Below are 12056 nucleotides of genomic sequence, written 5' to 3'. Positions count from 1 at the left end.
AGATTCTGTAGTGTACTGCAATCTGAATATCAACGTAATTCATTTGTATTAATGTCTTTATGATGACACTCAAGCATGCACAAGCACCTTAATTATGTTCTATCATAATTTTGCAACTTTAAGTCCCCTCCCATAAGTTGATCTGCTACTGGAGTGTAATGGCATTAGTATACAAATAAGCTTGGAGAGGAGCTTTTAAAGGTAGGATAGATCATAATATGAGGATAACGTTGGAATTCAAGAGGACAAATTAGGGCAAATAATTTATAAGAAGACAAGTTACGGATTGGATCAATTTATCATGGGAAATGTTTGATAGATTTCCGAGTTCTTTGAAATCATTGAAGAAAATACTAGGTAAAATGATAGGGAATCTTCCAATTGGGCTACAGCTCTAAATGCAGATCATTCACCATGGGCTTAATAGAACCCTTCATAATTCATCAGTTATATTATCATGTATAAGAAACACCCCTAACCTCGTTTTTTTTTCTGCTAACATAGCTTGAAATGTCGAATACCTTATGCAAAACTATCGGTTACGTAAATCTAAACTTGGATTTCTGTGTAACAACCTGAAATAATTCCATAATTATTAACGAGGACTATAAAAACACTGCATCGGTTTTCTGAGCAACTCGGCCTGAAATCATTCATAGTAGATCGAAAAAAGAATCGTATCCTTTCGTATTCGAGTTTTAATTATTAGTGTGTTAAATTTAATTCTTCTGTTTTAGGTTATCAGACAAACGTATATAGTGGCATAAATAGGCTGGATTCGATCACTGACGATCAGCTGATCATCGTAAACAAACTAATCGCGAAGTCGCCATCACCAAAGCATGGGCTTGCTTGCTTGCTGATGCTTATGGGCTGTGTCTACGACATATCACCCAGTCAATACTCACTTACTCATGTAAACACACTAGTATAAAAGAAAACTGTCGGTTCAATAATTGATGCTTGCGCTAGCAAGTAGAAAAACACAAAACACACCAAAGCATGGGAATAGAAAGCGGCCAGGGCCACAGACTCTGAGAATGCGTTGTGATTGGCCAGATCGTATTATCGCAGTGTTATACCGAGCTTAGCCTACAAGGATGCGCGCCACGTGTGGGGCAAGGAGAAGAAGAAGCTCTGTTTTGTTTGTTGTTGGTTGCAGCTTTTCGCGAAGCCAGTATTTCTTTTAAGTCGTGCTGCTGTGTTCAGTTTCTTTTAAATCGTGCTGCTGTGTTCTGACTGTGCTAATAGACTTCTGCAGTATTTGGAGGTCCACTTCATGAAACAGTGAATTAGTTACGTGCATTAAGTGGTTTATTGCGCATTGTAGTGAACTTTTTGTGCTTGCACAATGGACAATTTCGTATGTAGTGAGTGTAATCAATTTTTCAATTACAGGAAAAATTTAAATCATCACGTAAGAACAAAGCACACTAACAAAAACCCTAAATTTTCGTGTGATTTGTGTAGTTTTACCTCTCACACAAAATACAATTTAGAACGACATAAAAATTCACAACATAAGACTGCGAAGTGTGAACAACCTCAAGTAAAATGTCCGCTTTGTGTAGAAGAATGTGCTACAAAATCCGAAATGGTGGCACATTTTATTAATTTTCATGAGATTCGTATCGCAAAGGAAAGTTTAAAATTTGCGAATGAAGAGGATTTCCTTAAGTGGAAACGTGAAAAAGAAAGTGAGCAAGTGTGTGAATTTGTTGTATGTCGCTCCAAGTACGAATGTAAAGATGGTTCTTCTAAAATGAAATACAGGTGTCACAGGGATGGGACCTTTAACTCAAGGGGTAATCATGAGCGTCACCAGAAAGTACTTGGAAGCAACAAGATAAGTGGTCATTGTCCAGCAAATATTGATGTTACTTTTCAGTCTGGAGAAGTGCATGTTTCATTTTGTGCAACACATGTAGGCCACCAGGAAGAGTTAGGTCGCATGAGGTTATCGCTGTCGGAAAGAAATGACTTAGCGAGGAAGATTGCGATGAAAATTCCTTTCGATAGAATCCTTGATGAGGTTAGAGATTCTATTGGTGAAACTGACATTGAACGCATTCATCTTCTGACCAGAAAAGATCTATTTAACATTGAGCAAGAGTACAATTTAAAATCTGAAGCTGTGCGGCATGAGAATGATTGTACGAGTGTCGAAGCATGGATTCGTGAAATGGACGAACGTGGAGGAATAGTACGCTTTTACAAGGGTCAAGACATGTCTTCTATGCTGTACCCTCAATTAAAACCAGAGGACTTCGTTCTAATTATAATGAATGAGGCGCAGCAAGAAATGTTACTACGATACGGCGACAAGTTCATTTGTATTGACAGCACACATGGTTTAAATAAGTACGGATTTGAACTAACTACCCTCCTAGTCGTAGATGACAAGTTCCAAGGATTTCCGTGTGTGTTCATGCTATCAAATAGGACGGATGCATTTGTGATGGAAGTGTTTTACAGAGTTATTAAAGAGGCTCTGCAAGTGACACTACAGCCAAAAGTGTTCATGTCAGACATGGCAGAAACATTTTACAGTGCCTGGCTATGCGTAATGATGCCTGCCAAATTCCGCCTGTTCTGTTCGTGGCATGTTGACCGTGCTTGGAGGAAAAACCTTTCTAAAGTTAAAGGCCGAGAGAAACAGGTGGAGGTGTACAAGGAGCTCAGAGTATTGTTGGAGGAAAGAGACGAGGCTGCTTTTTCGAGAATGCTCTATCAAGAAATAAATAAATTAAAAAGTGACCCTGACACAAGAGATTTTGGTATTTATTTCGAGGCCAATTATGAACACTCTGCAAGTATCTGGGCTTATTGTAAACGTCTCAATGCCGGCCTTAACACTAACATGCATCTAGAGCGCATGCATGGAGTAATTAAACACATATACATGGAGGGTAAGAAGCCTAAGAGACTGGACATCGCAATCCATATCCTCATGCGATTTGTGAGAGATAAACTTTATGACCGCCTTATTTACATGAATAAAGGCAAACTTACAAATAAACTCTCACAAATAAGACTAAGGCATGCCAATTCATTATCGTTACAACCAGGAGAAATTATTTGCGGTGAGGATGTATGGACTGTTCCATCCACGAAGAAAAGTGAACTGTACGAGGTCAGAAGAACGGGTGAAATGAATTGCGGCTGTGACCTGAAGTGTACAGAGTGCAATACCTGCATTCATTCGTACGTTTGTACATGCCACGACTCTTCAATTAAATTTAATATGTGCAAACATATACACCTAGTGGCTAAATATATTGGTGGTGCTAATGAACACATTTTAGAATCAGATACAAATTTAGTCATTCAGGAAGCACCTTCAAATGAAGAAAAGGACATTATCCTGAAGGAACTGCGTAATCCCATGAAAAGAAGGCTAAGTGAGGACATAGAAGAGTGCAAGGCCAAGCTCCGTAAAAAGTTTGAAAGTATTCTCGCAACAATAGAATCACGAGAACATGTAGATATAATTGAGAAACAGCTCCAACCAATAATCCCAACTATACAAGCCCATAGCACAAAAGCAATGATCAGCACAGCACCTTCAACTTCAAAGGGGATAAAGTTTGAAACACAGCGACGATTATTTTCCACAAAAAAGCCCCATAAGAAAACTTCTTTGTCCTTGTCAAGGCCTACCGAGAGTGAACAGCAGGCAATTGCTGCAAATTTGTTACTCCAGTAAGAAAAATGTGTTATAGGCCCTCCGTCAGTAGAATAAACTCTTTCTTCTGCTTTCCTCGAGGCAAACCAGTGTAAGTAAATTCCAATATTGTGAAATATTAGTGGCGGTGCAGAGATTGTACTCATAGGTTTGACTTTAATTTGGCTTTTTTTATGTTTTAGGTGTGATCAATGGAAGGGACCTACCTACATACATACAAGATATGTTGAGATCACTTCCAATCCACAGATTTTAGGAATCCTCGGCACTTTAGTCAGGGGTAAGTCATGAATCAATCACTCAGTCTCTTAATCTGCATTTAGGGCAGTCGGCCAGGTGGAACATTCCCTATTGGTTTTTTTTCCTAGCCTTTTCTTAAATGATTGCAAAGAAATTGGAAATTTCTTGAACATCTCCCTTGGTAAGTTATTCCAGTCACTAACTCCCCTTCCTATAAATGAATATTTGCCCCAATTTGTCCTCTTGAATTCCAGCTTTATCTTCATATTGTGATCTTTCCTACTTTTAAAGACACCAGTCAAACTTATTCGTCTACTAATGTCATGCCATGCCATCTCTCCACTGATGATGATGATGATGATGATGCTTGTTGTTTTAAGGGGCCTAACATCGAAGGTCATCGGCCCCTAATGGTACGAAATGAAAGAACAAAAATTAAAAAGGCATCCACTGACCAAAAAAAAAATAAAAAATGTCATGAAGAATGAATGGATGGACAGGAACCCAACAAAACACAAAACAAACAAACAAAAACAAAAACCGGTGGATCGGATTCAATAGAGAACGAAAAAAACATTATTACCGACCAAGGAACCACTTATAAAGCACAATGATGCTTGGTGTCTAAAGGGGGTGCAAAATCCACGTCTAAGGCCCCACAGAATGGTACATGTCGCGAGTAAAATAGAACCATGGTATGTGTCATGTTGGGGTATTAATCAGAAGTAGCGAAGACTCACGGTGTTCCACAAAAGATGGTACTACTCACAAGTACTGTACTTCGTACAGGTAACGCAGACCTATGGTGTTTCGCACACAATGGCGCCACTTACAGCCAACGCAAACCGATGAGTTTCCTCACCTAGGGTACTAGTCACGGGTGCCGGTCCCAAGGGCCCCGGGGTGTTCTGCACATAGTGAGTACTAATCACAGGCAACGCAGACCCACGGTGTCGCTCATATAGTGGTACAACTCACAGGCTACGCCCAGACCCGCGGTGTTGCCCACATGGGTACAACGCACGGGTACTGGAATCCACCAGACCAGGCTTTTTACTGCAACGAATCACAAACATATTTCGTACCATGTTAGTGATACTACTCGCAAGTACATGCAACCCATGGTGTTCCCCGCATGATGGTACGAATCAAGAGTAGTTTCATGGTTCTAATTCATTCATCCCTTGGTCGCCCCTTTTAGTCGCCTCGCACGACAGGCAGGGGATACCGTGGGTGTATTATTCGTCAGCCTCCCCCACCCACAGGGGGTGTGTGTTTGGTCCGCGAGAGGTATTTTATTTCCCTCAAGTCCGCCGGCAAGCCGGTTAGGACCCCCCTATCCGCCACCTGGGACGCGCCACGTGGGAGTATCACCTCTCCCCCTGCTACGCCTGCGTAGCAGGTTCGTGGTCTCTCCACTGACAGCTCGGAACATAACTGAGATTCAGTATGGACCCAACATGATTTTTATCACTTGTAACATACCACTTAGTCGATCAGCTCGTCTCCTTTCTCCGAAATTTTCCCAGCCCAAACTTTGCATTATTTTTGTAACGCTACTCTTTTGTTGGAAATCACCCAGAACAAATCGAGCTGCTTTTCTTTGGATTTTTTCCGGTTCTTGAGAATCAAGTTATACGCTGGATCCATACTCTAGTTTAGGTCTTACCAGAGACTTATATGCCCTCTCCTTTACATCCTTACTACAACCCCTAAATACCCTCATAACCATGTGCAGAGATCTGTACCCTTTAGTTACAATCATATTTATGTGTTTATCTCAATGAAGATCTTTCCTTATATTAACACCTAGATACTTACAATGATCCCCAAAAGGATCTTTCACCCTATCAATGCAGTAATTAAAGCTGAGAGGACTTTTCCTATTTGTGAAACTGACAGCCTGACTTTTAACCCCGTTTATCATCGTACCATTGCCTACTGTCCATCTTACAACATTATCGAGGTCATTTTGCAGTTGCTCACAATCTTGTAACTTATTGATTACTCTGTACAGAATAACATCATCAGCAAACAGCCTTATCTTTGATTCCACTTCTTTACACATATCATTTATATATATAAGAAAATATAAAGGTCCAATAATACTGCCCTGAGGAATTCCCCTCTTGATTTTTACAGGGTCAGAAAAAGCTTTGCCTACTCTAATTCTCTGAGTTCTATTTTCTAGAAATATAGCCACCCATTCTTGTTTTCTTCATGGGGCCTCTAAATATTAGTTCCTAATTAGTGTCGACCTCTAAGATCTTTTTTGCTACCATGTTTTTCCTTCATTCCCACCTAGATATACCTGCTCCCTTCACAAAGCAGCAGGTTGTTCTTATTGGGTCTTCTTGGATTTGTCCTCTCACTTCACCTGGTAGTCCTAGAGTAGAGAGTCTGATTCTATCCAACGCCTCACATTCGAAAAGTATGTGTTCAGCTGATTCCTCTGCTTCATTGTATTTCCTACATATGCTGTCTCTTATTACTCCAATTCTATGTAGGTTGTTTTTTTTTTTCAGATGGCAGTATCCTGTCAACAGGTCTACTACCCATCTTATATTTCCTCTGTTGAGTTTCAACAACTCTTTAGTATGCTTCTTGTTTAATCCTTTTTCAGTTCCTTTGCAAGCCTGCATCCTGGAGTAATTTTCCAGTTCTCCATTTGTCTCTTTTGTACCCATTTTCCTATGTAGTGTCGGGCTTGTCCATAGGAAATCCCGCATACAGGTTCCGGGCCTACAAAATGTGTTTCTGCCACTTTCCTGGCCAGTTTATCTGCCTTTTCATTTCCTTCTATACATTTATGCCTGGTACTCATGTTATTTTGACAATGTTGTACTTTGAGAGCTTCAGAAGAAATGAGTGGCAATACCAGACAATTCTGGATATTATCCGGACTGCCTCTAGTGCCTTAATGGCCGCTTGGCTGTCCGTTAAAATGAAAATGTTCTTATTCCTATAGTTCATTTTCAGATGTTCTTCAAGACATGTGATTTATATGGGTTGATTTCAGAATCTTCTGGAGCCTTGCTGTTTCATTGTGTGCTTCCACTTTCTCACAGAACGGTCTCCAAGATTTTCTTTTTGCTTTCCATATCTCTAGGTTATACTCAGTGAGTTTCCTATGATATACGTCCCACATACCATTTCTAGATGATATTCTATACAACATCCTAACCTCTTTTTTCATTTTGGCTAGTTTGTTGTTCCACCACCTTACTTTTTGGTGTGTTTCTTTTCTTTGAGAGGACAGTTGTCATGGAATGAGTCTATTATGGCCTCTTCTAATACTTTCAGTGCCCACCCAATTCTTTCTGTCCTCTCACATTAGTTTGAATTTCTTGTACAGCCTTCCCTAGAACTTCTCTGTATCTATCCCAGTTAGTTCTTTTTTTACTCTGTACATGTCAATCCCACATAGTCTCGCATCTATTGCAAATTGGATGTACTGGTGGTCTGCCAATCATGGTTTCTCCAGTACCTTCCAGTCTTTAATAAAGTTTGCAATATGCGTAGTGCTGAGTGTAATGTCTATTACCTCCCGACAATTTTTATTTATAAACGTAGGCTTGTTTCTTGGTTTTAGTGTCGTCAAGAGTTCCAATAATAAACTCTAGTAAAGACTCACCTCTTCCATTGCTGCCCCATGCCGTGTGATGTGAATTTGCATCTGCTCGAAGGACTTAGTGTTCGCCTTTCCTCTTTGCGTTGCAAATTAGGTTCTCAACTTCTTCTGGTGGGGACAGATTAGTTGAGTCATATGGGAGGTATGCAGAGCCTATGGTTATATCTCTGGGAGCTTCCCAATTTCCAAGTTTTATCTTTTATCTTGGCTGCCAATAACTCCTTGGAACAATGTTCCTGCATCAGAAGGCATTGTAGTCTTCTGCTCACAAGTAAACATGTTCTAGGCATATTCGATGTAGTATCGTACATTAACTTACCTCCAGATTCCGTGAGTCTTGCTATTCTGCCTTAACTACCCGTTGCTTGTGTATAAAAGCCACATCGATAGCCTCGGACTTGAACTTCCTGACGAAATTGGCAACAGCTGACTTTTTATGTTGTAGGTTGGCCTGTAGAACATTCAGTACCATCCTTGCCAACGCTAGGTTTTGTTTTTCCCTTGATTACTTGAAAGTTGATCTGCCCAAGTCCAAGCTTGGCCTTAAGGCCTCTCTTCTTGAGCTCTTCAAAAGCTCTTTCATTAAGGGCCAGTAGTTGTTGCATTCAGCACTCTCCACTCTTTCGTCGGAAATTTGGTGTCATGCTCATGTATCCTGAAAGGCACATCATCAACCTTCATCTTGTCTTATGGAGGAGAAAACTTGGCGATGACCTTTGTAGTATTCAGCACCTTCTTGACTTCTGCCACCTCCAAATTCTCCCCTTTCCAAGGGTAGCAATTGGCCACTGTCTGTTCCAGCCAGCTTTTAGTTTCTGGATTTACACAGATCAGTACCACTGCTCCACTTTCCAGCCTCGGAGATTCGAAGAAGCCTGAAAGGCATCCATCTGACAGCGGTTTCATTTGCGCTATCAGAGCAAATGTAAGTTCCTTCACGTCATCCTCCTTCAGTTTCCCATCTGGAGAGGTTTAAGGTATTATTGCTACCTTGATTGAAGTTAGTCTTTCCGAAAAGGACATGACCGTCTCTTCTTTCTGGTTTTTGGCGGGCGGTTTTGTAGCCGAACTTGATGGCCTCAGCCTTTTGGGCATTGTCGGAGGGATAGCCTCTCGCCGATCCCTGTTCCTTGGCTTCTTCTCCGTCCAAGTTCCAGTCGCTATTTTGGCCTCCTTCCTCGCTCCCTTCCTTTCCTTGTAATATGCACTGTTGCGAGGTGGTCTGTCGATATGAAATCTGTTGATTTTCGAGGCAGAAATCTTCAGTTCTGTTTCTATGGACGTTCTGCTTCGCTTGTAGTAGCAGTCTGCTCTACTGGAGCTTCTGTTGCCATTTCTTGTTTTGAGTCAGCGACAGCCTGTCCAATTGGGACTTCTGTCTCCATTTCTTCATCTTGGGCTTGCTCCTGGATATGCTCTATTGGAGCTTCCATGGCTTCCCTTGATATCGAAATTTTTGAAATTGGCTCTTTTTAAGCAAACATATTTCAATCAATCATAGGTTTTTTGGCCCTTCTAGGGTCCTGAGCGTCGTTCTTACCATCCGTGGTGAGCCATACAGCCATACATTGTCCTCCCACAACTTAGGCTCTCCGTAGCAGAGACCACGCCCCTCAGTCGTCCATCCAGCGGTCCGCCCCTGGCCCGAACCTAGCCAGGTTTGTTCCCCCTTCAGTAGGCCTACTCACGTGGTCTCCACTTGGCATTATCATGACTGAGTTCGGGCCAGGCTACGTAGAGCAAAGTGATGTGTTGGTTCCAGCGCCCCGCAGTGAGCCTTCACCTCAGTCACCAGCCCCACTTCACCTGAACCCAGGTGGAGGAACCAAGGATGCCTCTCTAGCATGTGTGGGCGAGGCCTCCACTCCAAGCCTTGACTTGGGCTTGTAACAAAAGCCACCCATTCAGTCACTCTTTTTTTCTAGTCCAATTGCACTCATTTTTTCCAGTAGTCTCCCATGATCTACCCTATCAAATGCTTTACATAGGTCAATCGCAATAAGGTCCATTTGACCTCCTGAATCCAGGATATCTGCTATATCTTGTTGGAATCCTACAAGTTGAGCTTCAGTAGAATAACATTTCCTAAACTCAAACTGCCTTCTATGAAACCAGTTATTAATTTTGCAAACATGTCTAATATAATCAGAAAGAATGCTTTCCCAAAGCGTACATGCAATGCATGTCAAACTGACTGGCCTGTAATTTTATGCTTTATGAAGTTAAATAGTTCTTGTGTATAAAACTTAACTTCCCTTTATTGCTTGAAATAGAGAAAATGAATATTACATACATACATAGCTACAGGCAGTTAAGCCCTTCAGCGTTCAGTCTGCAAGCCTCTGTGAGTTTAATAATAATAATAATAATAACTTAGTATTTTATTGCAGTCAATGGTCATAAGATTAAATTACAGTTCATAAATCCTTTAAGTTACACTAGAAAAACATGAGCATAATTTGAACATGAATATTTTGCACATTACAGCACAGTATCTTGCAATTTATTATTATTATTATATAATAAAGGCACCAAACAACATTTCACTACTCACAACGGGGAGTAAATATTAGTTGCAGCAGAAACATGTCAGCAATTATTTTCTCTGAGGACAGATAAGTGTGCGATACCTATGACAAGCTCCACCGCATGGAGCACAGATACACTGAGGACTTGGCCCGTGGTAACTGAACGCTGAAAACTGCCTTCACTCTGTCATTCCGACAATATTTTGCTTTTCACTACCTTTAGAGAGGGTTGTTCCTAGGCATTTCCTTCCTGCTTTTACTGCTGCATCACTGTATGCCACCCATTCTTTCTCTATTGTATGCCTGTATCCTGGACTCCGTTACTTCCATAGGTCCGAGGCTTACTTGAAATGTTCCAAGGTAGGTCGATTCTGTGAAGCAGGATGCTACCTTACTTATAGTCCTAGTGACGACCTCTCCCCTGACGGGTCCTAGCCACCTGAGCACAAAGCAGGCCATGACTTGGAATATGTTAGGGTATCTCGAGTCTGAGGACCATGTTATAGGCAACTCAGCCGTTGCCTGTGGTTCTCGAACTAGGCAGTGACTGCAGTAACCCACACCATGGACCACAAGAAATAATAATATAATAATAATAATACATCTTGGGCTGTTACACAACTACTATGAAATTGATTGGTATTTCATAACAGTTCATCATATTCTTGTAATTTATATGCTGTATTATTATAGCCTACCAGTTTTGCATTTCATAGTTCTATAGCATGGACTTATTCAAAAAGCAATGTGTATAATTAATATGAATATTAACTTTGTTTCAATAAACTTTTTTTAGGCTAAAACCCAATTCTGTGCCAACACAGAATCTTCCCAGCAGCAGCATGAAGGGCGCTTTGGGATCAAGAAAAAGAGGGAGTCCACACAAGAGGGAGAGAGAAGTAGAAGAAGAAGAAAAAATGGAACATCTCCACCAGTACTGCTCAGGTGCAGCCAACAATTGTACTGAAGTAGGGCCTATAACACATTTTTCTTAGTGGAGTAACAAATTTGCAGCAATTGCCTGTAGGCCAGTAGGCCTTGACAAGGAAGAAGAAGTTTTCTTATGGGACTTTTTTGTGGAAAATAATCGTCACTGTGTTTCACACTTTATCCCCCTTGAAGTAGAAGGTGGTGTGCTGATCATCGCTTTTGTGCTATGGGCATGTATAGTTGGGGTTATTGGTTGGAGCTGTTTCTCAATTATATCTACATGTTTTGGTGATTCTATTGTTGCGAGAATGCTTTCAAATTTTTCTCGAAGCTTGGCCTTGTGCTCTTCTATGTCCTCACTTAGCCTTCTTTTCATGGGATTATGCAATTCCTTCAGAATAATGTCCTTTTCTTCGTTTGAAGGTGCTTCCTGAATGACTAAATTTGTATCTGATTCTAAAATGTGTTCATTAGCACCACCAATATATTTAGCCGCTAGGTGTATATGTTTGCACATATTAAATTTAATGGAAGAGTCGTGGCATGTACAAACGTATGAATGAATGCAGGTATTGCACTCTGTACACTTCAGGTCACAGCCGCAATTCATTTCACCCGTTCTTCTGACCTCGTACAGTTCACTTTTCTTCGTGGATGGAACAGTCCATACATCCTCACTGCAAATAATTTCTCCTGGTTGTAACGATAATGGATTGGCATGCCTTAGTCTTATTTGTGAGAGTTTATTTGTGTTTGCCTTTATTCATGTAAATAAGGCGGTCATAAAGTTTATCTCTCACAAATCGCATGAGGATATGGATTGCGATGTCCAGTCTCTTAGGCTTCTTACCCTCCATGTATATGTGTTTAATTACTCCATGCATGCGCTCTAGATGCATGTTAGTGTTGAGGCCGGCATTGAGACGTTTACAATAAGCCCAGCTACTTGCAGAGTGTTCATAATTGGCCTCGAAATAAATACCAAAATCTCTTGTGTCAGGGTCACTTTTTAATTTATTTATTTCTTGATAGAGCATTCTCG

The 12056-nt window shown here is 40.9% G+C and overlaps 1 long non-coding RNA gene across 1 annotated transcript; it reads left to right on the top strand.

The window, feature by feature from the left end:
- Positions 1-3643: 3643 nt before the first annotated feature.
- Positions 3644-11485, top strand: LOC137502961 (uncharacterized). The gene is made up of 3 exons (XR_011018960.1): positions 3644-3776; positions 3868-3965; positions 10881-11485. It is a non-coding gene; the product is annotated as an uncharacterized lncRNA (long non-coding RNA).
- Positions 11486-12056: the final 571 nt, after the last annotated feature.

This window comes from Anabrus simplex, chromosome 14 (genome assembly GCF_040414725.1).
Source record: "Anabrus simplex isolate iqAnaSimp1 chromosome 14, ASM4041472v1, whole genome shotgun sequence".
NCBI classification, from domain to species: Eukaryota; Metazoa; Arthropoda; class Insecta; order Orthoptera; family Tettigoniidae; genus Anabrus; species Anabrus simplex.
This window is presented reverse-complemented; position numbering and strand designations above follow the sequence as displayed.